Genomic DNA, 12492 nt, shown 5'->3' with positions numbered 1-12492 from the left:
AGAATATATTTTAGACACAATGTGAGGTTTAAAGAACTGTTGAGGTGCCAAAACAGTGGAAATCCCCCAAAATGTACCCTATTTGGGAAACTACACCTCTCAAGGAACTTATCTAGGGCTTCAGTAAGCATTTTGACACCACAGGTTTTTTTCAGAAATTATTGGAAGTAGGCCATAAAAATGAAAATCTACATGTCACGAAGGGTCTGTGGACCCACTGGGCCGTACCGCCTTGACTGTAAGGCAGCTGGCCAACAGGGGCAGGGGAAAGTCTATTGGTCTATAGGTACCTGTGGCAGCTTAGACAGCAGCAGGGCAGGCTCGGCTGGGACTAGGTAGCAGGCATACCTCAGGCGAGGTGAAGCAGGTCAGACGTCGATACAGCACGGCACGACATTGGCACCGCTCAGTGCTAGACCAGGAATGTATGGATTGCTAGGAACAGGAACTGGAAACAGGTATAGGTACAGGGACAGGGACTGGAACAGGAAACACACTAGGAGGCCATCACATAAACAAACTAGGGAACACAACAACGCTCAGTCATAGAACTAGGGGGCAGGACAACTCTTATAGTCCAGGGTACTCACGGGTCAAAGTTCATCAACGAAGTCCGGTGCGCGTGCTGCCCCTTTAAGAGCGGGCACGAGTGTGCGCGTGCACATACAGGATCCGGCTGAGGTGAGTGGACGCGAGCGCTGGCGTCTCCTGAGGAGGAGCCTGGGGCCAGCGCTTGCCGACTCGTGGCTGCGGTAGTCAGGGGAAGGTTGGAGCTGACAGCCTGCAGCCACGGACATTAAACTATCCCCCTCTTACGCCCCCTCTTCTTCGGACCAGAGCGAGAGAGAAACTTCTTCAGAAGAGTAGGGGCATTGAGATTCTCCTCTGGCTCCCAGGACCTCTCTTCAGGGCAAAACCCCCTCCAATCCACCAAATAAAAAGTCTTTCCTCTCACTCTCTTGGTGTCCAAGATCTCCTTGACCTCAAAGATGTTCGAAGGGCCGCTGGAGGCAACCGCAGGGCTGGGAGTCTTGGAATAGTGGTTCAGGATCACTGGTTTCAGGAGGGAGACATGGAAGGAGTTGGGAATCCTGAGGGTAGGAGGCAGCCGAAGCTTGTAGGCGACAGGGTTGATCTGCTGCAGGACCACGAATGGTCCGAGGAACCTGGGAGCAAATTTACATAACGCAACCCTCAGCCGGATATTCCTGGTTGAGAGCCAGACCTTAGTGCCAGGAAGAAACTGAGGAGGCTCTTCCGTTTCATGCGGTCCACTGCCATTAGGATGGAGGATCGAGTCAACTGCCAGATCTGCAAAAAGTCTCTAAACGTGGAGTCAGCTGCTGGTACCTTGGAAGTATCAGGCACCGGGAGAGGAATTAGTGGATGCTGGCAGTAGACAATGCAGAACGGTGTATCCAGGGAGTATTAGGCACAGGCAATGGCTGGAGCAGACCACCAGGTTTGGAGTGGGTGACCGCTGGGATGCCGGTGGCTGCAAAGGCGATCAGAGGCCTAATACTTACCTCCCGGTCTGCCAGCAACGAAATCATCCTATGCCCTGTCGTCGGCAGGGTCCAAAAGGCTTCCGGTACCATCGGCAAGATGGCGCCGGCTCAGCTTCCGGCTCAGAAGCTGAGCCGGCGTCCTCAGCAGTGGGTGTCTGCTGTATGTTACAGCGGACATCCCACTGTAAAGGCAGGAACCGGAGCCTGATCGGCTTGCTGTCAGTGAACAACCGACAGTTGTATTACATTGCACTACATAGGTAGTGCAATGTATTAGAACATCAAACAAACAGTTGGACCTTCAAGTCCCCTAGTGGGACTAAAGAATAGTGTAAAAAAAAGTGTAAAAAAAAGTAAAAATAAAAGTTGTAAAAAATACAATAAAAGTTTCAAGTAATAACATCAAACACAATCGCCCTTTTTCCCTTATCAAGTCATTTATTATTGAAAAAAATAATAAAGCCATACATATTTGGTATCGCTGCAACCGTAACGACCTGAACTATAAAAATATAATGTTATTTATTCCGCACAGTGAACGCCGTAAAAAAAACAACTAAAAGATACTGACATAATTGCTATTTTTTGGTCACTTTGTCTTCCAAAAATTGAAATAAAAAGTGATCAAAAAGCTGCATGTACCCAAAAATGGTACCTATAAAAACTCGTCTCGCAAAAAACAAGCCCTCATACAGCTCCGTCGATGAAAAAATTAAAACCGTTATGGTTCTCAAAACTTGACGAAAAAATCCATTCTCTTTACAAAAGGTATTTTATTGTGCAAGAAGTTGTAAAACATAAAAAAGTGCTATAAATTAGGTATCGCCAGAATCGGACTGACCCGCAGAATAAAGGTAACATGTAATTTATAACGTGTGGTAAACGCTGTATAAAAAGAACTTGAAAAATATGCCAGAATTGCTGTTTTTTTGATCACCTTGCCTGCCAAAAAAATAGTGATCAAAAAGTCGCATGTACCCCAAAATGGTTAAGTTAAGTTAAGTTAAGGCTCCAATAAGTCAGGAAGGAAAATATCCAGTTGTTCCGACCCGAGGGGAACATTTCTTTTGTTTCAAGTGGCGAATTATCAAGGCCCCTAAAATTAGGGAACCAGGAAGGGGAGGGCCCAAACATATCTGCTGGAAGCGAGGGCGCCCGTATTATACCAGGACAACACTTTCCCAGCAAAATTACACAAACAAAGATATCAAGTGTGGACCAAAAGGGGAATAAGTAAGGACCATTTATTAGTGAGACACAGGCCTGTGCAGAAAGGATTGTATCACAGAGTAACACACATCTATGGATTATTTTATTGTTTTTTTTTTACTCCATTATTATACCACCTGACTATGCCCCTTATATACTCCGCCCGGCTTACATCTACCCCCACATTATAAACGGAAACACAAGTAAGACTCCAAACAAAACTACTACCAAGCAAAATCCACGCTCCAAAAGCCAAATGGTGCTACCTCCGTTCTGAACCCTACAGTGTGCCTAAACAGCAGTTTACTGCCACATAAATGGCATTGCCATACCCAGGAGAACCCTTTTAATAATTTTTGGGGTGTGTGTTTCCAGTGGCACAAGCTGGGCACAACATATTTGCCACTGAAATAGCATATCTAGGGAAAACTTGCAATTTTTACTTTGCACCTTCCGCAGCGCAATCATTCATGGAAAAGACCTGTGGGTGAAAATGCTCACTACACCCCTTAATAAATGCCATGAGGGGTGCAGTTTAAAAAATGAAGTCACTTCTCAGCAGTTTCTTTTATTATTTCACATCAGAGCCTCTGCAGTTGTGAACCAATACTTTGTAAATCGCCAAATTAGGCCTCCACTCCGCATGGTACTCTTCACTCCTGAGCCCTGTCATATGTCCAGGCAAAAGATTAGGGCCACATGTAGGGTGTTTCTAAAACCGGGAAACACCGCATAATAATTAGAGGGCTGTCTTGTTATGGTGGCACAAGCCGGGCACCACATATTGGCATATCTATGGAAGAAAATCCCATTTTCACTCTGCAACATCGAGTGAACACTAGTTTCCAAAATGGGGTAACTTCTGGGGGGGATCCCACAGGGACTTGGAAAATGCGACATAGAGCCCAGAAACCAATCCAGCAAAATCTGTACTCCAAAAGTCAAATGGCGCTCCTTCCCTTCTAAGCCCTAATCTGTGCCCAAACAGCAGTTTATGACCACCTACAGTGAAGGAAATAAGTATTTAATCCCTTGCTGATTTTGTAAGTTTGCCCACTGTCAAAGACATGAACAGTCTAGAATTTTTAGGCTAGGTTAATTTTACCAGTGAGAGATAGATTATATAAAAAAAAAAAAAAATCACATTGTCAAAATTATATATATTTATTTGCATTGTGCACAGAGAAATAAGTATTTGATCCCTTTGGCAAACAAGACTTAATACTTGGTGGCAAAACCCTTGATGGCAAGCACAGCAGTCAGACATTTTTAGTAGTTGATGATGAGGTTTGCACACGTTAGATGGAATTTTGGCCCACTCCTCTTTGCAGATCATCTGTAAATCATTAAGATTTCGAGGCTGTCGCTTGGCAACTCGGATCTTCAGCTCCCTCCATAAGTTTTCGATGGGATTAAGGTCTGGAGACTGGCTAGGCCACTCCATGACCTTAATGTGCTTCTTTTTGAGCCACTCCTTTGTTGCCTTGGCTGTATGTTTCGGGTAATTGTCGTGCTGGAAGACCCAGCCACGAGCCATTTTTAATGTCCTGGTGGAGGGAAGGAGGTTGTCACTCAGGATTTGACGGTACATGGCTCCATCCATTCTCCCATTGATGCGGTGAAGTAGTCCTGTGCCCTTAGCAGAGAAACACCCCCAAAACATAATGTTTCCACCTCCATGCTTGACAGTGGGGACGGTGTTGTTTGGGTCATAGGCAGCATTTCTCTTCCTCCAAAAACGGCGAGTTGAGTTAATGCCAAAGAGCTCAATTTTAGTCTCATCTGACCACAGCACCTTCTCCCAATCACTCTCAGAATCATCCAGATGTTAATTTGCAAACTTCAGACGGGCCTGTACATGTGCCTTCTTGAGCAGGGGGACATGCGGGCACTGCAGGATTTTAATCCATTACGGCGTAATGTGTTACCAATGGTTTTCTTGGTGACTGTGGTCCCAGCTGCCTTGAGATCATTAACAAGTTCCCCCCGTGTAGTTTTCGGCTGAGCTCTCACCTTCCTCAGGATCAAGGATACCCCGCGAGGTGAGATTTTGCATGGAGCCCCAGATCGATGTTGATTGACAGTCATTTTGTATGTCTTCCATTTTCTTACTATTGCACCAACAGTTGTCTCCTTCTCACCCAGCGTCTTACTTATGGTTTTGTAGCCCATTCCAGCCTTGTGCAGGTCTATGATCTTGTCCCTGACATCCTTAGAAAGCTCTTTGGTCTTGCCCATGCTGTAGAGGTTAGAGTCAGACTGATTAATTGAGTCTGTGGACAGGAGTCTTTTATACAGGTGACCATGTAAGACAGCTGTCTTTAATGCAGGCACCAAGTTGATTTGGAGCGTGTAACTGGTCTGGAGGAGGCTGAGCTCTTAATGGTTGGTAGGGGATCAAATACTTATTTCTCTGTGCACAATGCAAATAAATATATATAATTTTGACTATGTTATTTTCTTTTTTTTTTTTTTATATAATCTATCTCTCACTGGTAAAATTAACCTAGCCTAAAAATTCTAGACTGTTCATGACTTTGACAGTGGGCAAACATACAAAATCAGCAAGGGATCAAATACTTATTTCCTCCACTGTATGTGGTATTGGCTTACACAGGAGAAGTTGATTTACAAGTGTTGGGGTACTTTTATTCCTTTATTTGTTGAGAAAATGAGAAAATTTCAGCTAAAACTACATCTTATTGAAGAAAAAGGATTTTTTTTATTTTCAATGCCGAATTCTAATAAAATCTATGAAACACCTGTGGGGTCAAAATGCTCACTTCACCCCTAGGTGAATTCCTCAAGGGGTGTAGTTTCGTGAATCGAGTCACTTTTGGGGAGTTTCCACTGTACTGGTACCTTAGGAGCTTTGCAAAAGTGACATGGTGTCAAGAAACCAATCCAGCAAAATCTGTGCTCCAAAAGCCAAATGGCGCTCCTTCCCTTCTGATCTTTGCTGTGTGCCCAAATAGTAGTTTATGACCACAAATGGGGTATTGCCGTACTCCAGAGAAGTTGCTTTACAAATGTTGGGAATCTTTTATTCCTTTATTTGTTGAGAAAATGAAAAATTTTGAGCTAAAGCTACGTCTTATTGGAAAAAAAGGATTTTTTTTATCTTCACTGCCCAATTCTAATAAAATCTATGAAACCCCTGTGGGGTCAAAATGCTCACTACACCCCTAAATGGATTCTTCAAGGGGTTTAGTTTCCTAAATGGTTTAACTTTTTTGTAGTTTTCACTGTTTTGGTCCCTTAGTAGCTTTGCAAATGCGACGTGGTCTCCGCAAACCATTCCTGCTAAATTTGAGCTCCAAAAGCCAACTGGCGCTCTTTCCCTTCTAAACCCTGCCGTGTGTCCAAACAGCAGTTTATAACCACATGCGGTGTATTGTTTTACTTGGGACAAATTGCTTTACAAGTGTAGTGGTGCATTTTCTCCTTTAGTCCTTGTGGAAATTAGGAAAAATTTGCTAAACCTACATTTCCTTTGAAAGAATGTAGATTTTCATTTTCACGGCCTACCAGGGGCGTAGCTAGGGGGGACAGGCGGGGCGTGTGCCCTGGGCGCAGTTTAGAGGGGGCACCAGCGCCACCTCCTCCTGCACTATAATTGTACCTGTGTCGCAAGGACACAGGTACAATTAGAAGCAATGAATGACCGGGCACGTTCTTTCAACGAATGAAGCGACTGGTACCTTTTGTACCAGTGACGCTTCCGTCGATGAAAGGCGCTGACTGACTGACAGGGAAAGTCATCCTGCCCAGCCAATCAGTGCCTTTCATAGACGCTGCGTTCAACCCCCAGGAGGCCTGCGCAGAAGAGAGCAGGTCTTCATGGCTGCTGGACGGCGTGGGAGCGGGAATAAGGTGAGTTTGAATTGTTATTTATTTTGTTTTTTTTAATTGTACTAAAAGTGTGCGGCTGTATCTATAGGGGGGACGACTTTGTCTACGGGGGGACTTTATCTACGGGGGGGAATTTTTCTTCATGGGGGGGCCTTTATCTACAAGGGGGACTTTATCTACGGGGGGGCTTTATCTACACGCGGGGGGCTTTATCTACGGGGGGGTGTCTATCTACAGGGGGGGCTATATACTGGGGTGGGCTATCTATGGAGCACCATCTACAGGGGGGGGCTATATAGTATATAGTCCCCCCTATAGATATAGCCCACCCCTGTAGATATAGCCCACCCCTGTAGATATAGCCCACCCCTGTAGATATAGCCCCCTGTAGATATAGTCCCCCTGTAGATATAGTCCCCCCCTGTATATAGCCCACCCCTGTATATAGCCCACCCCTGTATATAGCCCACCCCTGTAGATATAGCCCCCCTGTAGATATAGCCCCCCCTGTAGATATAGTCCCCCCCTGTATATAGTTGCCCCCTGTATATAGCCCGCCCCTGTATATAGCCCACCCCTGTATATAGCCCACCCCTGTATATAGTCCCCCAGTAGATATAGTCCCCCAGTAGATATAGTCCCCCAGTAGATATAGTCCCGCAGTAGATATAGTCCCCCTGTAAATATAGTGTCCCCTGTAGATATAGTCCCCCTGTAGATATAGTCCCCCTGTAGATATAGTCCCCCTGTAGATATAGCCCACCCCTGTATATAGTATCCCACAAATATAGTATATACAGGGGTGGGCTATCTGTGGAGCACTATATACAGGGGTGGACTATATGTACAGGGGGCTATATACAGGGGTGGACTATATGTGGAGCACTATATACAGGGGTGGACTATATGTGGAACATTATATACAGGGGTGGGCTATATCTACAGGGGGGCTACATACATGGTTTGGCTATCTGTGGAGCACTATATACAGGGGTGGGCTATATCTACAGGGGGGCTATATACAGGGATGGGCTATCTGTAGAGCACTATATACAGGGGTGGGCTATAGCTACAGGGGGCTATATACAGGGTTGGGCTATATGTGGAGCACTATATACAGGGCTGGGCTATATCTACAGGGGGCTATATAAAGGGGTGGGCTATCTGTAGAGCACTATAGGGGGAGTTATTTGTGGGACACTATATACAGGGGTGGGCTATATGGGGGCACTATCTACAGGGGGCTCTAACTGCATAACATTACAATACATTATCTCATTTTCAACTGGTTTCTCTGATCCTGTTGTATTTCAGGCCACAGAATACGGCATATTTTTGGGATTCTATCTAGTATGAACTAATACAAACTAGTTAAAATTGATGAATCCATCCATATAAATGAACAGGCTCAATTAAAATAATTGTTTTGTCATACTACAAGATGTGTTTCTAAGTTAGCATAACATTTTTAAAAAAAAAGAACTTTAGAATCCAAAAAGTGAAGTGGTAGGAAGAATATATTTCTCTTAGGTTTACAGCAAGCCACAATATCAGAGCTGTCATTCTCCTTATAAATTTTCCCACATAATATATTCTCATTTTACATATTTAAAAAGACTTCTAAATCCAGAGCCTTAAAGGCAGAGGGCAGGCAGCCTGTTTGCCAGATGAGAATTTACATCTCATCACCCTCTAGTCTAGACAGCATTATTATAAAATATGTTTCTATGTAATGATTGACAGCGCTGCTGTAACACTTTGTGAAGCCAGGCTCTGATTGAAAAAATCCTGCCCTTCACGTACCAATCAGCAGCATCTCAAAGTTTACACTAGTGAAGCATTTGGCTTTCTTCGTAGCCTAGTTATCATTAATCCTTTGACTCTTTAACCCCTTAATGACCGGGCCTGAAAAGACCTTAACCCCTTCCCTCTTTAGCCACTTTTGACCTTCCTGACAGAGCCTCATTTTTCAAATCTGACATGTTTCACTTTATGTGGTAATAACGTTGAAATGCTTTCACCTATCCGGGCGATTCTGAGACTGTTTTCTCGTGACACATTGGACTTTAAGATAGTGGTAAAATTTGGTCGATACATTCAGTATTTAATTGTGAAAAACACGAAAATATAGTGAAAAATTGCAAAAATTAGCATTTTTCTCAATTTAAATGTATCTGCTTGTAAGACAGGCAGTAAAACCACACAAAATTGTTCCTAATTAACATGCCCCATATGTCTACTTTAGATTGGTATCGTTTTTTGAACATCCTTTTATTTTTCTAGGACGTTACAAGGCTTAGAACTTTAGCAGCAATTTCTCACATTTTCAAGAAAATTTCAAAAGGCTATTTTTACAGGGGCCAGTTCAGTTGTGAAGTGGTTTTGAGGGCCTTATATATTAGAAACCCCCAAAAAGTCACCCCATTTTAAAAACTTCACCCCTCAAAGTATTCAAAACAGCATTTAGAAAATGTCTTAACCCTTTACACATTTCACAGGAATTAAAGCAAAGTAGAGGTGAAATTTACAAATTTCATATTTTTTTGCAGAAATAAATGTTTAATACAATTTTTTTTATAACACAGAAGGTTTTACCAGAGAAATGCAACTCAATATTTGTTGCCCAGTTTCTGCAGTTTTAGGAAATATCCCACATGTGGCCGTAGCGTGCTACTGGACTGAAGCACCGGCCTCAGAAGCAAAGGAGCACCTAGTGGATTTTGGGGCCTTATTTTTGTTAGAATATATTTTAGGCACCATGTCAGGTTTGAAGGGCTCTTGCGGTGCCAAAACAGTGAAAATCCCCCAAAAGTGACCCCATCTGGGAAACTAGACACCTCAAGGAAATTATCTAGGGGTGTAGTGAGCATTTTGACCACACAGGTTTTTTACCGAAATTATTGGAAGTAGGCCGTGAAAATTAAAATCAACATTTCTTCAAAGAAAATGTAGGTTTAGCGATTTTTTTTCTCATTTCCACAAGGACTAAAGGAGAAAAAGCATCGCAAAATTTGTAAAGCAATTTCTCCCGAGTAAAACACTACCCCACATGTGGTAATAATTGGATATTTGGACACACGGCAGGGCTTAGAAGGGAAAGAGCGCCGTTTGGCTTTTGGAGCTCAAATTTAGCAGGAATGGTTTGAGAGGCGATGTCACATTTACAAAGCCCCTGAGGGGACAAAACAGTGGAAACCCCCCACAAGTGACCCCATTTCGGAAACTACACCCATTGAGGAAATTATCTAGGGGTATAGTGAGCGTTTTGACCCCACAGGTTTTTTGCATAAATTATTGGAAGTAGGCTGTGAAAATGATAATCTAAATTTTTTCAAAGAAAATGTAGGTTTAGCTAATTTATTCTCATTTCCACAAGGACTAAAGGAGAAAAAGCACCGTAAAATTTGTAAAGCAATTTCTCCCGAGTAAAACAATACCCCACATGTGGTAATAAACGGTTGTTTGGACACACGGCAGGGCTTAGAAGGGAAAGAGCGCCTTTTGGCTTTTGGAGTCCACATTTAGCAGGAATGGTTTGCGGAGGCCATGTCACATTTACGAAGCCCCTGAGGGGACAAAACAGTGGAAACCCCCCACAAGTGACCCCATTTTGGAGACTACACCCATTGAGGAAATTATCTAGGGGTATAGTGAGCGATTTGACCCCACAGTTTTTTTGCAGAAAATATTGGAAGTAGGCCCTGAAAATAATAATCTACATTTTTTCCCAAAAAATCTAGGTTTAGCTAATTTTTTCTCATTTCCAGAAGGACTGAAGGAGAAAAAGCACCACAAAATTTGTAAAGCAATTTCTCCCGAGTAAAACAATACCCCACATGTGGTAATAAACGGCTGTTTGGACACACGGCAGGGCTTAGAAGGGAAACAGCACTATTTGACTTTTTGAGATCACATTTAGCAGGAATGGTTTGCGGAGGCCATGTCACATTTGCAAAGCCCCTGAGGGGACAAAACAATGAAAACGCCCAAAAAGTGACTCCATTTAGGAAACTACACCTCTTGAGGAATTCATCTAGGGGTGTAGTAAGCATTTTGACCCCACAGACGTTTCATAGAATTTATTAGAATTAGGCAGTGAAAATAAAAACAGTCCTTTTTCTTCAATAAGACGTAGCTTTAGCGCAAATTTTTTCATTTTCTCAACAAATAAAGGAAAATAAGAACCCAAAATTTGTAAAGCAATTTCTCCCGAGTACGGCAATACCCCATATGTGGTCATAAACTGCTGTTTGGGCAAACGGCAGGGCTCAGAAGGAAAGGACCGCCATTTGGAGTGCAGATTTTGCTGGATTGGTTTCTGGGCGCCTGTGGGACCAAAACAGTGGAAACCCCCCAGAAGTGACCCCATTTTGGAAACGACACCCCTCAATGCATTTACCAAGGGGTGTAGTAAGCATTTTAACCCTGCAGGTGTTTTGTAGAAATTAGTGTTCACTCGATGTTGCAGAGTGAAAATGGGATTTTCTTCCATAGATATGCCAATATGTGGTGCCCGGCTTGTGCCACCATAACAAGACAGTCCTCTAATTATTATGCTGTGTTTCCCGGTTTTAGAAACACCCTACATGTGGCCCTAATCTTTTGCCTGGACATATGACAGGGCTCAGGAGTGAAGAGTACCATGCGGAGTGGAGGCCTAATTTGGCGATTTACAAAGTATTGGTTCACAATTGCAGAGGCTCAGATGTGAAATAATAAAAAGAAACCCCTGAGAAGTGACCCCATTATGGAAACTGCACCCCTCAAGGCATTTATTAAGAGGTGTAGTGAGGATTTTCACCCAACAGGTCTTTTCCATAAATGAATGCACTGCGGATGGTGCAAATTAAAAATTTATATTTTTCCCTAGATATGCCATTCAGTGGCAAATATGTCATGCCAAGCTTAGGACACTGGAGACACACACCCCAAAAATTGTTAAAAGGGTTCTCCCAGGTATGACGATGCCATATATGTTGAAGGAAACTGCTGTTTGGGCACGCTGTAGGGTTCAGAGCCGAGGGAGCACCATTTGGCTTTTGGAGAGCGGATTTTGCTTGGTACTAAATTTCTTTGAGTATTGCTGGTGTTTTATAATGTGGGGGTACATGTAAGCGGGGCGGAGTATATAAGGGGCATAGTCAGGTGGTATGAAAAAAAATTAATAATCCATAGATGTGTGTTACGCTGTGAAGCAATCCTTTCCGCACAGGCCAGTGTCGCACTGATAAATGGTGTAATTTCTTATCCCCCTTTTGGTCCACACTCTGCACCTTTGTAGTTTGAGGAATTTTGCTGTGAAGTGTTGTCCTGGTATAATACGGGCACCGTCGCTTCCAGCGGATATGTTTGGGCCCTCCCTTTCCTGGTTCCCTAATTTTAGGTCCTTGATAAATCGCCTCTTGAAACAGAAGAAATGTTCCCCTCGGGCACAACTGCATATTTTTTTATTTCCTGACTTATTGGAGCCATAACTAATTTTATTTTTCATAGACGTAGTGGTATGAGGGCTGGTTTGTTGCGGGACGAGCTGTAGTTATTATTGGTACCATTTTGGGGTACATGTGACTTTTTGATCACCTTTTATCCTATTTTTTGGGATGCCAGGTAAACAAAAAAATGCAATTCTGGCACAGCTTTTTTCGTTTTTTTTTATACAGCGTTCACCATGCGTTATAAACTACATGTTAACTTTATTCTGTGGGTCAGTACGATTCCGGCGATACCTAATTTATAGCATTTTTTTATGTTTTACAACTTTTTTCACAATAAAATTACTTTTGTAAAAAGAATGTATTTTTTTTCTGTCGCAAAGTTGTGAGAACCATAACGTTTTAATTTTTTGTCGACGGAGGTGTATGAGGGCTTGTTTTTTGCGGGACGAGCTATAGTTTTTATAGGTACCATTTTTGGATACGTGCGA

Source organism: Rhinoderma darwinii, chromosome 8 (genome assembly GCF_050947455.1).
Source record: "Rhinoderma darwinii isolate aRhiDar2 chromosome 8, aRhiDar2.hap1, whole genome shotgun sequence".
Taxonomy (NCBI): Eukaryota; Metazoa; Chordata; class Amphibia; order Anura; family Rhinodermatidae; genus Rhinoderma; species Rhinoderma darwinii.
This window is presented reverse-complemented; position numbering follows the sequence as displayed.